At 36.7% G+C, this 18330-nt stretch overlaps 1 protein-coding gene across 2 annotated transcripts in view; it reads right to left on the bottom strand.

Moving 5' to 3' along the window:
• AKT3 (AKT serine/threonine kinase 3) overlaps nt 1-18330 on the bottom strand; it is a 171952-nt gene that overhangs the window by 92018 nt on the left and 61604 nt on the right. The window lies entirely within an intron of this gene.

The following is an 18330-nucleotide window of genomic DNA, read 5'->3' as shown; positions in this document are numbered from 1 at the left end:
CAATGCCACACCAAAATCTCAGCAACAATTTCATTTTTAAAGTGCAATTATTCAGCTAACTACAGGTGAGTTTAGATCTGCCCAACTTTCCCCAAGTTTGATTTCTATCAACTCTGCAAAGTAAATTACGTATGTACAAGTACTTACTAAGACTTTAAATAAATCACTGTTTCAGCATTATACAAGCAAACATTTTAAGAAAAAAAGTGTATGTAACAACACAGAATTTTCAGCTGTGCCTAAGACTTCTCACCGTTTCCAAAATGCTCAGAATTGACCAGTCCAAGGGCTGCACTGGTCCTGGGCTAAGCCCAGCCCTTTAAGGTCATTTACCACCTCAGCACCCTGTTAACTGTAGCTATGTAGCTTTTAGACAATTCAAAGGTCAGAAAGAAGTTGCTTTAAACCATGACAGAAGTTTACACCCATCTGACACAGAGATTACACTCCATTCTAAAATGGAGTCTAAATCTAAAAAATCATTAATCGCATCTTCACCTTTCCATCAGATCAATCAACTAATTGTCACTGAAGTTCAACATGGGACTTGTTAATATGGCCTTGCTGAAACTGATCACAACTTGTAAGGATTTTGATGATGCCCATGGCTTAAAAATCTAACTGCAGCCATTAACGTATTTGATTTTCAACATGTATTTAAGCAGAGAAGCGGGGCAGGGAGTAGAAGATGAAGAAGAGGAACAAGTGAGAAAAATGAACACTGGGCTATTCGTGCTGATTTATGTATCCTGGCCCTCAGTAGCAAAACTCTTCCCGTTTAGTCCTGCCTCTAGACAGCAGAGTACCTGGTTGATTTTGTTATCTAGACATTTTCATATAAGTAGAAAGAAAATTGAAAAAGTCAGTGTTAGCTAATTTGACCACAAAACTAACAGAGCAGATATAGTGCTAGTTACATTTCTGTTGACTCAAAGCTTTCTATCTCAGATCTCTAGTGCTAGTTCAGCTGGGAACAGCCCTACTGACACTGCCAGTCTGAACTGATTTCTCAATGGAAAATCCCAGCACACATAAAAGCAAACCATAAAAAAACAAAATAAAACAAAAAAAACCCAGGTATGAGATATTCATAAGTTGGAGAAGAAAAGCGAGTGTAGTATGGGAAAACAACTGTCTAACACCAACAACAGTGAAAAACTGTATCATCATTACATGAAAAAGTAAAGACATTTCTTGAATTAAGTTTGCTGAATACTTGAAATGAAATAATCACAGGCCTAAGGAAAGGTATGACTCATATTTTAAGAAAGTGTAAAACATGCCCTGAAACAAATTTGCCGAAATCTGTATGGACTCAAAAGTTGAAGCCAAAACAAAACGTTACGTATCAGATCATCCAATATAAGTTTTTAAAATATTAACATCCTAGTTGCTTTCTCAAAGTTAAACAGACCATTAAGAGAATCTTCTGTACAATTCTAATAAATTATATCTTGTTAGTTGTAACAGTGAGTGACTGTTAGGAGAGAAAGTGCCTGTTACTAGGTTTAAAATCTACCAAGATCTTAGTCTTATCTAGAAGGTGCGTTAACTGGAAGGCAGGCACCTAAAACTACAGAAGACTTCTTCAGGACAGCATGGAGAGACTACCAACATGCCTAAAACAGGTCAGCCATCCAACCGTTCAGGTTTCAAAGAGAGTCCTCTTTTCTGTAAGGAATAAACTGGACAGGGAGATAAGAACATTGCTCTAAGAATCAGAGCTGATAGGGTAAGTACACTCCTTAGTCACTTCAGGAAAGAACAGATGCCCTCGCTTACTTACATACACACTCTCCAGAACCAAACCTGTAGAAAAGGAGATCATTCTAGCAGGTGCCCTTAGAGACCCAGTGCACACTTCCCTGATCACTTGCGCCCTCTTCTCCTTTTAGGACAACACTTTAGATTGCATTTGGCTTCTACTAGGTACAGAGAGTCTCTTAATCAGAAAACCAAACAGATTTTTGATCGTCTACAGAGTTATGCAGCTGATGTTCTGCCCGGAGAAAAACCATTAGAAGAGTATGACTAGCACTTCCAAGCTCCTTTGAAGAGACCTAGTGAATTTGGGCAAAAGCTAATCACAAGAAGATATAAATATTGAATGACACAGAAGTACCAGTTTAACCATGAGCACAGCTGTACCTCTGTCTTCGCCCTGCAAACTATAGCCAGACACAGGACATGTAATTTAAAAGCAATTGCAAAACACTACGGCTTCATAACGATCCATATATTTCTTTCATAGACGTATTTCTTTGAAGAATGTTTCTCCTAAATGGTTCCCCAACATGAATCATGGTCAGACTACTTTTTCAAGATGTCTGTACAAAAACACACACACAAAAAAAAAACCCCCGAGTTTTGTCTTCAAATGACCAATATTCCAATTCCTCTTCAAGGCCTTTACATTAATATTTATCATCTGCTCTTTATTTATTTTGTAATTTAATTACCAACTGGGTGAACACTTTTGAAGACTAAAGTAAACAGTAGTATCAGTGAACAGCTCACTTAGCTGCTCAAGTGGTTTAATGGCTCTCAAGATGCACTCTAGGTGCTCTCTTATAACTGCATTCCTTCCACATAATCTGCTTAAAGATAGAAAAACATTTTAGTCCGTACTTGTTAATAGACATGTGCTTACTGAACTGCTTTGAAAGAGGAATCCTCCATACAAAAAATACTAAAACACAGCAGAGTATTTGAAAAGAAAAAACACTTCCACGTGTCTTCTAAATTATCAGCCCTGCACTAAAAAAAAAAGAAGTATATTTTACAGTATGCTCAGTATTAAATTTCTTTAAAGATATCTGGAGTGTATGTTTATCAAATACCTCATCACAAGCAAACAACAGGAAATTTACATCTGAATTTCATTAATTCAAGTGGAAAGAAATTCCATGAGGAAGGAGAAGTCCAGGCAGGCTAACCAAACCACAAGATATCCTGACAATTTAATGAAATGGAGCTGCGTTACTTAAAAAAGCAGTGGATCTGCCATAGAGAATTAATCAGTTTGTACCCTGCTTCCTGCTGAGTTAATGTAAGCTAAATTATTATTTTGCTTAAATTTACACCCTTCTAAGTTGAAAAACATGTTCTTTTAGGATCTGTTCATTAGACAGTAAGAAGAGGTCTCTAATTTCAACCACTGCAGTGAAGAAAGCCAAGTAATTCCTACATCATTTTAATTCTAGTCAAAGATTTTAAAGCTACTTGAGAAAAAGGGCACTAGAAAGTATACCTCACAGATACAGACAATAAATACATATACACACACAAAAAATACAAATTCAGAAGCAGTTTTAGATTGTTGGGGTCTGCTTTTTTAATAGCTACCAAGAGAATACACACAAAAGATTAAATAAGACAGCAGTACATTCTTGAAGCACACAAAAATGCAATCTGATCTTCATGCAAAAAGTGCCCTCATAACATGCAACTCTTTAATTAATGTTGTATTTAATAACAGCAACAAAGAATGCTTAATGAAGGTTTGTTTGGAACATGACCCTCGCGGCTGGCTCTGTATTCGCCTCTCTACTGCAACCTTAATGATTTTTCTTTTTGCCTTTGACTGCTAGTAACAAGAACCCTGCCTTCAGGACATTTCACAAAACATGCTTATTCTAGTGATGCATTGTTTGCAGTTCTGATACTGCTGAGGAGCTTTCTAAGAAACCGTATGAGTAGTAAACAAACCCGTGTTAGGGAAATGTTATCACTCGAAGCTCATGATTTTTTTACTTCACCTTAGAACTGGAACTCTCTCTTCAAACATATACTTCACCTCAGATTCAATGGTTGCTATTGTTAACCTCACCACTTGTAACCCTTAAGCACATGGAAATTTAGCAATTCATGAAAAATAATTATTCAGTAATTTAAAGTTAATCTTATATTTTAAAAAACTGTATTTTTAAAAAAAAATACTTTTGCAAAAAATCTACATTTTTCAATATGTAAATGGTTTTAGAGGTGTGAAGGAAATGTCTTTAATATACAGTGCTGATAAGCAACAGAAACCTGAGTTCAAAAACTTGCTTCCTTAAAAGAAGCAACAGCTGCCACACAGACATAAGTGAGATTTAAGGGAAGGCGCGGGGGGGGGATAAAAACAACACAACCCCCCCTCCAAGCAGAGAACACCAAAAATCTGACCCTTGTCTGTGTCATCAATTTACTAAAATGGATTTAATAGAAGTAATACACAAATATTGTTCTCCCTTCTTTTAAGACACTTTTTTGTTAACTCAAACTCCAGTTCCCCTACACTAACATTTAATAAACTGAGGGGAAGAAAATTGAATTTATCTAAGACCATTAAACAAAATTATATAAAAGTAAATAAAACAACCATATGCATTTTTTCTTTAAAAGAAACAACTGTAATTAATGTCAGGTCAAGTAAAATATCAAAAGTAATGCCAGTGGTTTTGAGATTGAATTTACTTACCTTGGCCCTCTGAGGGCAGTGTTACCTAACACACGATTAGAAGCATCAGCAGACTATTTGATTAAGTCAGTAGACACTAGTAACTAATGTAAAGCACTTCTGTTAAATATTTACTCACTTCTGATTTCATAACAAATTTGCAATACAGTTCAAAGCTACTGGAAAAAATAAATGTTTAAAAATTAAAAAGTATACCTATCCTCTTGATTTGATATAGGTCCTTCAATCTAATGTAAATGTGTAATTATACATCATGCAAAAAATTTGACAAAATCTTATTGCATACCAAAAAATTAAATAAACTGTGATTTCTCCTAACGTGCCTTAGCATTTTAAAAACTACTTTTATTATATACCCCCTCCCAAGTGTCTGCCAGCAGTTCAAAGAAAAGCCAAATTTAGAACTAACGCTTTTTGATTCTGCCTTTTATACTGTGAGACAGTGGTTATTTATTTATACTAACTGTTTTCCCACAGCTCCCAGTAATGTTAATGACATTTTGAGCACATCTGTACTTACATTAGACAATTTAATTTTTCCAGTCACAACTGGGAAATAGGAAACTTTTCATGCTATGGGTGGGCATTGGCTTATACCACAGCTAAGCTTCCATTAAGTTTTCTGCAGATTGGGGAATTAAGGTGAGAAAGTTCAAGTGCTCTTCACTGTCCATGTCATCGCAAGGATCCAGTGCAGATATGAAGACCGGTCAATTTATGTTTAGCTATTCACAGCTGTGTGGCCAGAAACCACTGAAAACCACACAGATGTTACGATTTTGCAGAAGACAGCATGCAGGCTCGGGAACAAGCTCTAGAAGTTCCTCAGCTGAGGAAGGGGAGAGGAAAGCAGGGACAACCCTCTCCTCCATGCCAGCCAAGATGCACTGAAGAGCAGGCAAACAATAGGACCTTTTTTTTCCTGAAGCAGTAGTAGGTAGTGATCAAAGACAAGGGCTCCTATTAGTAAAACAGAGTAATTCCAAGCAGAGAGGTGCAGCCACCAGGCAGGGCAAAGCCACAGAGCAGCTCTCCATGGTCTCACCTCGCACCTCTGCAGCTAAAGCTATGGGGAGGATGGAGCTTCTCAATGGGAAGTTTTTCCCTGCTCTTACTGTGGGGTTTTCTTCCCTCCACGTTCTGAATGCAACCTACAAACACGCTGTAGGTTGCAAACCTAGAGGTTCTCTAGGGTTCCAATCACCACTCACCCTGATTTTTTCATTACGATTACTGGAGTGAGTCAGTATCCTATCTTGTACAAATGCAACAGTACTTCAGCTCCTGCTGTTTATTCAACCCTTTCCTGTTGCATTAATAATATTTTCTCTAAAATATCTGAAAATCTAGAGGAAAATATTCAGTAACAGAGACATACCGCTATTCAAACAATGCAGTTTTCAAACTGGGCATCTACAATATCCACACAAAATCGCTGACGCGTTTTGGCGTCTCATGGAAAATAAATGTTCACAGCACATACTCAATTTTCATATGCACAAAATTTTGTCATTTTAAAAAATCATACCAGAAATACTGAGTGAGCTGACATCCTGACAAATTCAGAATTGACCTTTACCGTGTCCCTTTTGAGCCAACAGGAAGAAAAACTTGCCAGTTCCAACATCACTCTCACTTCCCCTTCACTCTTGAAGGGTAAGAATTAGAACAATAAATAAATTAAATAAATAGACGTTGATATTAACACACGCTGTCTGGAATAACAGGGTCCTGTATTGCATCAGCATCCCTGAACAACAAAGGAGATCAATATTTTCTAAATACGCCTGCTATTCAGGAATGGAAAACCAAGGACTACAACCCAGAAACACTTAGGGACACTGCTCACATTTTTAAAATTTCTCTTTTGCATAAGGCTTTATAGGATCAAAGCCCAAAATGCTACGCTATTTAGCTGCTTTGCAAAGCAGTTTTGTAGTTTTTAATAGTCTTGAGATGTATTTGTGGTAAATGCAAGAAAACAATTTAGAATATTGCCTCACATATTTTTTTTTTAATCGCTAAAAACTTTCACATTCTCAGTACTTTTAAATATTTATGATTTTTTATAATAGGACTATCAGCATCAAGTGGTATTTTGTATAACAGAAAAAAATATAACTTTCCTTTCTTCTGTTTTTATCAAGTGCTTGTAGACCAAAAGATCTTTTTCAGATTTTGAAAATATTTTAAGGGTAGGACAAGCATACAAATATTCACATCTATAAACGAATAAGACAGTCAGCTAGCTACAGCAGCAACGATTTAAATTCGAGTACAAATGTATATATTAAATCAATTATTAAATTTTAAATGCTTTTTACATGTAGCTAACGTGAACTAAACATCTTCTTAATATTATCTACTTACAACTTGTAAAACAGCCACCTCTAGTTTACACAAGAAATCTCAAACTTTCCATTGTTTGCAAAAGAGTATGATAAGTTTGACAATAGCATTATCATTCAGCAGAGTTTCTTTGACAGATTAATGTGTTGTCAAAAATTACGTGACTTTCTCCTCTTGAAACTGGTATACTTGCTAGACATTTTCGCAAAGCAAACTATCTCACTTTCAAAACAGTCACATTGCAATAATTTCAAAAGAGCTCCTGTGAACTTTCCCCTTGTCACCAGGTGTGCTCCTAGCCCCAGACCTTGCCAGGTGCCAAAAAGCTAGCACCAATATCATTCACCTACGTTTCTCCCTCAAGCACATCGCTGAAGTCAACCTTTTTGCTTCATCACTCAGCCACATCATTTGCAAACAGTCAGCTCAAGATAGGCAGAAGCTTTCCTCAAACTGCTTGAGTTGAAAGAACAGCTCCATTACTGCTGTACACATCAGCAGAACTCTTCGGTTGCATGAAATCCTTCATAATAAGCAGCAATGCAGCACTACTCAGAGTAACTTGGATGTCACACCACTGATGACACAACACGGAAAACGGCACAATTCTGTGGAGAAGAACCAACAACCCAATTAAAAGGCAAAAAGAAATTCTCCATTTACAGTGCTGTCGACCTCTGTCAAGGCTCAGATGCAGAAACTGGTACTTGGGTAGGAGGCAGCCACATCTGAATTTTCAGTTAAAATTGACATAATCCAAAACTGACGACTTCTACTCAGCCACAGTGATGATAAAAGGGGACATCAAATGCTCCCATCAGCAGTTGTTGTTATCAATGACCTACAGACCTGATGCTTATTAGAACTAAAATGGAAGACACAAGACAAGCGGTTCCTTCACTTTCAGTGAGGCGTTGGTGGGAAGGGGTGGATAGGTTCATACAGATAATATTTAAGTCACTCTGTGACTGATCAAAAAACTCTGATATATACTGATAACTGGAAGATATGTGTGCAACCGCTATTTCATTTTCCATTTTCCAGTTCAATACAGGTATCAGAATGTTGAACTTGCACATAATATTTAAGAAAAAAAATCATTATTTTAAAGTTTCCATTTTTATCTTTAAAGTAAGAGACCACCTGGATTAGACAATGCTTTTGTTTAGCCTTTTTTGGGCTAACTTAATTTCCCTCCATGCTTGTATCCTTTTTCACGCTATCCTGGAAACTCATTAGTAGCAGAAATCACCAAACAAGCAATAAGAAAGGATTCTAGTGGAAGAAAAAAAAACATATTCCTATAGAGCGATCCAAATTTATTTTATGTGCAACTGTCAAACAGGAAAATGTAAGTTATGCCTGAACAGCTCCTTGCCTTTGGAGAAAGAACTGAAAATAACATCAAGTGAAAGAGAAAATTAGTTGCTAATCTCATTCTAACCCCTAGCATTTACTTGTCTACCATATAATACTGGACAATCACCGACTGGCACTTTCTACATAAGAAAAGCTCAGGTTGCAATAGTAGGGGTATGCAACGTATCAGTCTTGAGGTAGAGAGACAAAGCTATGTAAGAACTTGTATAGCACCTGTCCACCAAATGTCTGAGACTGAAATAACTGCATTACTCTTTCTACTTCCACAAGTACCAAATTTATCAAGTTGTGGGGTTTTTTTTTTAAATCCATCACATGGAGAAATCAAGTTTTCTTCCCTACAAGAAAAGGCTCTTTTTAGGAATAAACAACAGAGGGAGGGAAGATATTACACTCCTGAACTAATTAACAGAAGTAAGGGAGGCGGTGGGGGACAATGATAATTAATATGTACCCTCCTCCTAACCAAATCTCCACATACATTCATTCTGTATATGCACACACAACAGCAGCATCATAAACCGTCTCAAGTTCTTGCCATTATTCAGTTCGACATCTGCACATGTTTATGCGTCTCTCCAAACAACCTCTTGAACACCCTGCTGGAGCTGTCATTTTTTTCTTCTCCCTATCTGGCAGATGGCAAGTCAACAATCGGCATCAACAGCAGCCGAATATCTCCCCCCTCCATCCAGCCCCCCTAAACAGACACAATAATAACTTCTTTGTGCTTCCCCACAATGCAGCTGCTTAAACCATTTCGCTACAAGGCTGCTTTGCCTTAATAAAAAAAAAAAAAAAAAAAAAAAATAAAAAAATCCCTTCTGTCAAGTCTAAAAAGCAGCATAATGTTAAGCAAGCTAAAGCCACAGCACAGCTGCAAACGGGCAGACACATTGACAGCTCCTCCCTTAACAAAGCCCTGTGAATTGAAGGGGGTTCATCTGAGGCTCACACAGTAATTAGTATAAAAAAGTCCGACAGCCTCTATTATGCTAGGAAAAAAAAACTGGACAGAACTGGGCTGCTGTTTTGCGTCAAGAGTTCTGCTGCAGAGTAGATAAATCATGTTGGGTTTTTTTCTTCTCTTTTTAAAGACAGTAATAAGGAGGATGAGAGAAGCTAATTTGAAAACTTGGACACAGTAATTGTACCATATGGTGAGCATTTATCCCTTCTGAAATACACGCTAACAGTCACTTACATGCACAGTGCTTTGTTTTACAGTTGTTATTCTCTCTACCATATTCATAAAATGGATCTGAATATCCGATACTCCAGAGAAGTTGTGTGTAATTAGCAGCAAAACTGCCTAAGCTTAATATATTGGCCTACCATAGCAATCTAGTTAATTGTAGAAAATCCCATGCCCCCAAATTTAAATAGTGTCCACTTCAAGGATTTTTTATTTCTCTCAAACTGGCAAAATATCACACATAATAAAGTTCAGAGAAGTAATTTATTGACACTAACACTCCTTGATACTGTTGGCTCTAAAACGCATGAGCCGGAGGTATTTTCCGTTTCATCCATGCAGTACAGAGGAATTAATTCAAGAACCATTTAACAGCAACCACAAAATATTTCAGTTCCATTGTCCTTGGGAAAGGAATAGCTCCGTAAACTTAAAGGTGAAACTGAACTTGGGCACGGGGCACAGGAGGGAGACAAAGACTTCAAAACCACTCCCCCACCTCCACCCCCATTTTCTTCCTGGATCACATTTTCCAGTATTTTTATTAGCAATCCAAACATTTCATTCATAAGGACCTTCAAAATTTGGAAAATAAACCACCCAACTGTCAGGGTCTGCTTGCTCTTTATGACACACTTCCACCTTTTCACCCTGTTCATGCTACCAAATCATATTGGAATCACAGTAGGTAAGGAACCAGTTGAGCAGAGCTGAGAAAATGTAGGCTTCTTTAAATAAAGGAAACATTGTAGTTAAACGACAAAATTAATAAATCTTAGAAGTACTGTTTACAGAAAATAAGATGTAGTGAACTTCCAAGCAAGGGAAATAAAAAACTCAAGCAAAATAAAAGAGGAAAATTTGGTGAAAAAATAACCAGACATCAAATGAAGTCTGCAGCTGAGGATGATGGTATTTGCAAGGAACCAGAACGGTTTCTTTTTATTGGTCTTTACCTCAGAAGACAATAACAGAAATCTGCTTCAGGTAACAGACAAATACCTTCACTGTCTCTGGATCAAAAAGGAGGTATTGGAGCAGAGTGCTAGGTACTAAGGAGTCCCAGAACTAGGCAGAATACATCCACAATTACTAAGAAATTGTAAGTGAGGTGAAAACTACTGGCAAAAACTCGCTATCCTTCCATGATGACAGTTAAACTCAAGGATTATAAATGGAGAATTACACCCCACATCCCCAAGAACAATCAGAAACTGTTAAAAAAAAAACTTGAAAATTTCAAGGGTTTTTTTGGATGGATGGTAATCAAAGAAAACTGTTTATAATTCTGTTTCTAATCATACACTTAAATAATGCAAACTGACATCAGATAAACAAGGCAGCACTGCCTTTGAGTGGAAAAATCATGCCCATCATACATATGGGATTTCTTTAAGAATGTCAGGAAAATAAAACGGATAAAGACTGACACAATTTATTTCAACTTTTTAAAAGCTTTTAATAAGTTTAAGAAAACGGTAGTTGTGTGGAAGAAAAAAAGCTGTGTGGTGCAACAGAACAGAAATAGGAAACTGGGTAAAAGGAACAGAGTAAAATAGGATTACATAGTCAAATTTCAATCCATGATCCTCTACAGTTCTCTGTTAGGAACATTTTTAGTTAATACATACAACAATGACCTGGGATCACCACTGCGTATATTGCAAGACAGTAAAACTATTCAAGTTTATTAAGAATGTGAAGAATTTCACAGTGGCAAAGCTATGCCAGTGAGCTGAGAAACACCAGATGAAATACAGTGAAGAATTACTTGAATTAATAAACAGTTACAGGAATAACCTGAAATACTCATACACTGTGTTTAGTTTTAAATTAACCACTAAAGAGCAATTACTGTAACCTTTGCTTAAGTATGCCGTACTGAGAAGAAAGAAAAATATTATCATTTGTAAAGTTACACAATTTTAGGAACACTGAAAATATTATTCCATGATAAACAAATAAATTACAGTTGTGCTAACTATGTTTTTAAAAAAATGACAAGAGAACAGAAGAGCTTCAGAGACAAAACACAGGGGGAGGGAAATGAAGTTAGAGAGAAGCAGAGTGAGGAGAGAAAGACTGGATTAGGCTTTGGTTTCAAAGGAAGGACTACGACAAAAGGATTTAACAGCACAAATGGCCAATAGTAGAATATCACTCATCTCACAGGAACACATTTTCAGAAGAGATCAAGAACAGATTTTCAAACATTTAGCATTTACAGTTCTAGCTGGATTCTGTAACATCACCAAGTAACTAGCAGTTTGCACTATGGCAATGCCAGCCACTCTCCCACCAATTCAACACCCGACAGCTACTAGCACCTTTAGAAAAGGCCAGCCTCTCCTTGAACACTGTGAGGCATCTCCAAACTTGTGTGAGCACTTTTTCTTAAAAAATGGAAGTCTCACATTCCAGAAACGGGAGTAAACTTTCAACAAAGGCAGGTTCTTCCTTTAATTGCTATGCATTTTTGTCTGACCACAAATCTGGTACTAACCAAGGAGTACCGATGGTGAATTAAAGTCCCAGTCTTTGGCCACTTTGGTTCACCTTAAACACAATCTACTACCAGCACAGTGCATTTGGGAAGGTGAGGAACACTTGCAAAGGAAGTGTGCGGTGCACCCCTGTCCCGCTCCACTGCGTCAGCACTGGCATCCACGCAGCTGAAGCAGGTCTACAAAATGATCTAACCAAAAACACCCCAAGAAAATAGGTTTTGACCAGATCAAAACAATTTCAGCTCACTGTACAGCTAGTACCAGCACAAAGGAGAGACGGGCAATAACTGGATGTGGGCAAGAAAGATGCAAGGGAGAAGGGGCATGAGCATGAACTTATGCAAGATTAACTACTGATTAATCGGACTGCTGGTCTACCATGATTGCAATTCTTGTTTTCCAGTTAAGCTAGAAAATCAGGTTCAAGTGATTCAAATTTCTAAGATCAACTGCATCTCTAAGCAACGATGCCACGATAGTTCTGATGCAGTATTAAACCAAGAATTTCCCTAATACAATTTCACATTCTATACATGCAAAGTATATTCTGACATGTGTCAGAATATATTCTGACATTTTCTTATTACACACATACACAGAAATTATAGATAAGAAATATGTAAACTATAAGGAATATGTACAAATCTCTGTACTCTGGCAAATAATTGAAAAATCACTTAAAATTCACAATTTGAAAAAAACTAGAAATAGAATACTTTGACATGTATTTGTGAAGTAGTTCTTACAATTCAATTATATTAAGAAAATCTTAGCAACACAGAGATCCCAATAACAAAATTGATATTTTGAGTTAGCCATGCAACACTTCGCATACAAGAAACAGTGCCAAGAAGATAAGAACAGTTTGGTCAGTAAAGTATTTTCTTAAATTTGCAGACTATAAGTAAAGTAATAGAAGCTAAAAAAAAACAACTCAAGTTTTTAACCTCAGGATTCTATGTATTTCTAAAATATTTCACTTCCTTAAAATGAATAAAATTGCTCATAACACCTACATAAGAATCAAAATACAGTTCAATTTTAATATACGTATTCTACAGTATTTAACTTGCATGATTTTATTATATTACAATTGCAATGAATATTCAGGCAAGCGAGGTGTTAAAAAGTCTTTTGCTTCAAGTTTTTCCAGCCCTCTGAATTAAAAGAAAGATTGACTGATAAGCAGAAATGTGAAATTCTGGACCCTGCAATTTTACCAGCACAATTTTTTTTGCCTCATTTTCAGTCACTTTACAAACTTTTAAAACAGAGCTATAAATTATGAACCCCAAAATTCCAGCCACAAGACGGTACTGAAAGATGACTGACCTGGATAAGACACATAAATTTATCTAACCAATCTCAGGATGAGGTTTGTTACAGTTTTTCCACTAACAGACACACATTTTGTGGTTTCTCTGCTATGAGCATACATTTTTTTCCTAATCTGAAGTACTGAAAAGTTTTTCAGGACTTAGTGTCCAAAATAGTTTTCATGCAAAAGGCAATCTAATAACTTATAGGATGACTTTAAATAGATCTCAGCAAACTCTACAATTATTTTATTCAATGTAGAAGTCAAATTTCATACAAGAGAAAACACTGATAATCTCCTCCTACATCTGGCCTTTCTGAAATTCTGATTAGACATACAATAATTAACTGGCACCAAATATTTAACATTTGTGACATCAAAATAATAGGGACCAATAAGGAACTGTCATTTTCAAAAAATATATTTGCATTACTATTGAATTAACTAAACAAATTTGATATGGCTTTAGCGGATGTTTTTTCCTCTCAAAAGTAAACAGCACAATTTTCTAATTAATAAAAACAAAACAGAAACTGACTTACAACACTGACTTCAAAATCCTTGTGAAAGTCTGTACTGGTGATGTCACAAATGCTGTCACATCTGAGCAGGTATTGTCTGTAGAAGGTTCAGAAATGTCCATTTTAATCAAAACATTTATTAGAGGTAGTTGTGTCTTTTGTTTTTATTTTAATGAATTACAGAATTCCTTAAGAATCATGGTTGTAACTCCCTTTAAAAATAATAAATTAGGTAAAATGTAAATAGCTGAAATATAAGGACCTGATCTATAATGGATATTACCATGCAAGAGTGAGAGGAAATCCATACTTTATGCTTCCATCAGCCTTTAATGATGATGTTTGCATAACACTGATGTAACACATTTTCTGATTTGCTTAAAATAAACTACAAACTATTTCCTCAGAGTACTAAAATGCCAGTGATAAGTATGACAGGACAAAACCCACAATTTCTCCAAGCTTGCAATTATTTTTAAATTAAACCTTTTAACTTCATGATACTTTGAAGCCATGTATTATCTTCCGTTTCTCCCCACCACAAAACACTAAGTACTAAACAATTACTTTTCTTATGTCAAGAAATCCTCACATCACTGGTCCAAATCCCAGAGACAGGGACTTAAAAGAGATGGAGGCACTTGTTCACTTAGATGTAAGAGTCTGAAAAAAAAAAACCCTTTTCCTTCTCTCTCCCTGTGCAACTTGGAAGCATGGCACCGCCAAAAGGACGATGCTGTACTATGGGAAGGTATCTGAGCTGTGTAGCCTGAAGAACTCTTAAACATTCATCTTCCTATTTAGAGCATTTACAGCATAACTATTTATATACTTAAGTTTCTTTTGATGCAAGTCATCTACATTCCATAATCATTTCTGTATGTCCCCAGTAAAGCTAACCAAATAAAGAATGAAGCCTTTCCAATAAAGACTTACAGTGAGAAAAATAAATTCAGGTACAGAACTTCTTAAAATATCTTTTAAAATTTCATATCTGTGACACAAGAACTGGAACAGATGATAACAGAATAAATCTATGCTTTTTCTTCAATTTCCAAAGAGGGGAAAAAAAAAAAAAAATCTCATGCCAGAATGAGGTATGAGGACATATGGGCAGTCTATCACCTGACTACCAAACAACAGTACTAAAGCTGACACGTTTGTTAATCCCAAGAGGTAAAACGCTGCTTTGTCTTCCGGGGGCTGTGCTGCAGATGAGTGCCCGTTATGATGCTGATGCATTTTTCCATGTTGACATTCCCCAGGGAATTTGAGTTCCCCATCACGTAGAAGCGACACAAAGTTTTCATCTCCTCTAAGAGTCTTCCATATTTTTGTTTACCAAGTATGCACATAAGAATAGCCAGCACCAGCAGCACAGCTGAAACAGTTTTAACAAAAGCTTTTCTTCTGGATGTCTACAGTTTAATTCAGTTAAATTTTATACCAAGACTATTTAGTTTTCACTCACAGCTTGATCTTGTACCAACAGATCACAGTTTGATAAGTAATGACTGAAATTTAATGGCATGATTATTGGTTACTGACAGCAAGTGTCTTCAGACAATCTGAGATGATTAAGGGGAGCAAAATTTCCCAGAGATCTGGGCATTCTCTAATGTATTTTTTATCTCCATATGGGGCAGAATAAGGTGAGGTCAAGGGATCAATCATCAGTTAGAAACACTCTCATCCTCTAGAAGTTTCTCATTCTCCTGGTCTGTTTTCAGACTCCTCCAGTTCGAACAAAACCCCTCAGAGAATTCCAGGTGCAATTTTTCATTATACCTCAGCTGATCTGGCTAAGGTTTAGAAACCCTGCCTCCTCCTCCTTCCAGTCCTGCAGTCTAGTGGTCTTTCTTGTCTGATCTGTCACTTGTGCAGCTCACTAGTCCAACAGGAAAAAAAAACCGGGTGGGTGGGGGGGGTGGTGAAGAAGAGCAGGAATAGAACGGTTTCCTGCAAGATCAGATAACTGACCCCATCAGCTGGCGAGTCTTGCTAAATTCATCACAAGGTGGCAAGGGATATGTTCCAGGCAGGGTCTGTCTGAACCTCCTCCTTCATTAACAGCATACCATTAGATCTGATTAGGTATAAAAAGAAAACATCCTCTGGATACTGTTTTCAAAACTTCTCTCTCCCTGACACACTGGGCATCTGATTATGTGAGTAACAAGTGGGAGGGCTGTATGTGTATCTATTGTTGATCATACAAGCACCAAAGTAGGCAACATACAGCTTCTGACTGCAGCCTCTGTTTGTAAAAGGATGGTCTGCAGCTCAGTTGCACCCTTTGTGGGCATTTGCTCCTTAGGTGAAAGTGTAGAAATAGTAACACCTCTGCCTTCATCTAAGGAGGAAAATTAACAGTGACTTACACAATACTTTTAGCTCACTCTCTCTCCAAGTCTGTATTTGTGCTACCACAAACATAACATTTTTATTCTTAGACCAGTAACACTCCATGCACTAGAGAAGGTGCCCTTACAGGGTCTTTAAACAACTCTATTTACTTAACAGGTCAAAACAATATTAAGAAATCACTTTATCACCATGAATCACTTCTTTCACATAGAAAAGTGTAAAGGACTAATGGGCTTAACCTAGTACAATGAGAAAACAAAAATACACAAAGGAAGTATGTGGACCCTCCACATTCAGTAAGAGAGATCTAACTGTCCATGATATTGAGTACAAAAGTGCTGAACTGGTGGCAACAGCAGTACCCAGCCAAGAAAGACTATGAAACACACTAGGAACTACAGTAATTTTATCTTTAAATATTGATAGTGTTTCTCAAACAGTATGTCAGTGGGTACCTCTGCAAAGAGCAACTGGATTTTTACTGTTTCATTTGAATAACACTCTGAGCAAGTCTTGGACAAATTCTCAACAAGTTCAGATTTCATTGCTAATCTTAGTATCTCGTGTGCAAATCTGTATAGGATGTTTCATGATTTTTATTCATGGTATCACACATTTTAAGACAAAAAGGAACATCTAATCATTTCAGTATGACCTCTTCAAGGAAACAAGTCACAGAATTTTCCCCTGTTACGCATATACTGGTAAAAAACTACTTGCTTTTTCAGTGCTTATCTTCCAAAATGCACTCTATCTTGTTTTGAGGGTATCAAGATACTCTCCTTAGTATTTTTTAGATCTTTCTCTTAGTCACCCTCATCTTTGTTCTGAATACATCTGGATTAAACATTCAGTCGTAGAGCTCCATTACTGCTTACATTAACAAGCTCTTTACATTTGCCCATTAAGGTTCTTTCTCATGGCAAGGCAATTCCATACCCCTCAATATCTACATGGGTTCTCAGAATCTCATGCTCTAAAGTCATTCCCTCCAACACTGAACACATTGTCATTTTTCTTCTCTACTATTTCTTCAGGATGTAAATATTCACTTTAGTACTAAATATTAAAAGAGAAACTGGAATGGAACTAATAATTCCGATTTCCCTATGCTAATTTACTTCTCTGTATTCTCAGTATGCATCTTGAGAGGCTGCAAGGAAACCATTTCTGCAGAACTTGTCTAGGAACTCTCAAGAATTACAAGCATTATTTAACTCAATGAGTTTCAAAATTTTTCAGTTCATGGAACCCTAACATTTTCTAGTGAAAACACGGAGTCCAAAATACCAAGAGAAGCGCCATGCCCTGTACCCTGGACAAGTTGGCTGAGTTTTTTTCAGTAACGTTTTATAGACCCTTCCAAAGCAGTCCACAGATCGCCCTGGATCTGCAAACAGGGTGGAAACTATTATTATTACTTCTAACTTCTATAACTTATTATTTAAAATAATACTACTTCTCTACTGGAAGATTTCTCCATCTCCCAGGAATCTATCTGAATGTTTCATGAGCAGGTTTAGCACTGGAGTGGAAGAAAGCTGCCCAAGTAAATCTGATATGCAAATATTCAACATTAACAGAAAAATATAGGTAAAAATAAGAAAATTAGTTTTAAAAAAAAAAAAAAAAAAAAAAAGGAAAAGGGCCAGCTCAAAAGACCTTACAAACAGGCAGACTACTGAAAATACTGTAAGACCAGGAAAAATGGCTGCCACAATTCAAAAAGAAAATAAAGTGGTTCTCCCTTTCTCCCCCTGCCCCCCTTCCTCTCCAAATCCACCTGGATGTCTTAATGGAAAAGTTAAAAAGGTGATTATAGGGAAAAAGTCAGTATTATGAATTAAAAGCTTGCCCAAATAAGGAGGAACAGGAAAGACCATAAAATATGTCAGGGCAATGTAAACACAAAATGAAGAGAGCTAGAAAATAATTTGAAAAGCTTCTTGCAAATGATGCTTGTTATCAAAACCAGGAAGCCAGACAAGAAATCAGTGGGACTGCTTAATAACAAAAGCACAGAAAGGGAACTCAAGGATAATATGGCCACAGCAGATAAGCAGTACGAATTATTCACCCTGGTCTGTATTGCTAAACACACTGGAAAGATACCCAAACCCAGACCATTCCCTCTAGTAGACAAGTGAAAGCTAGATGATTTAATGTAAACATGTAGGAATTATTAGATGTCAGTAAGTCACCAAGACTGGATGACAGTCAGCGAGGAGTGC

Source organism: Nyctibius grandis, chromosome 1 (genome assembly GCF_013368605.1).
Source record: "Nyctibius grandis isolate bNycGra1 chromosome 1, bNycGra1.pri, whole genome shotgun sequence".
NCBI classification, from domain to species: Eukaryota; Metazoa; Chordata; class Aves; order Nyctibiiformes; family Nyctibiidae; genus Nyctibius; species Nyctibius grandis.
This window is presented reverse-complemented; position numbering and strand designations above follow the sequence as displayed.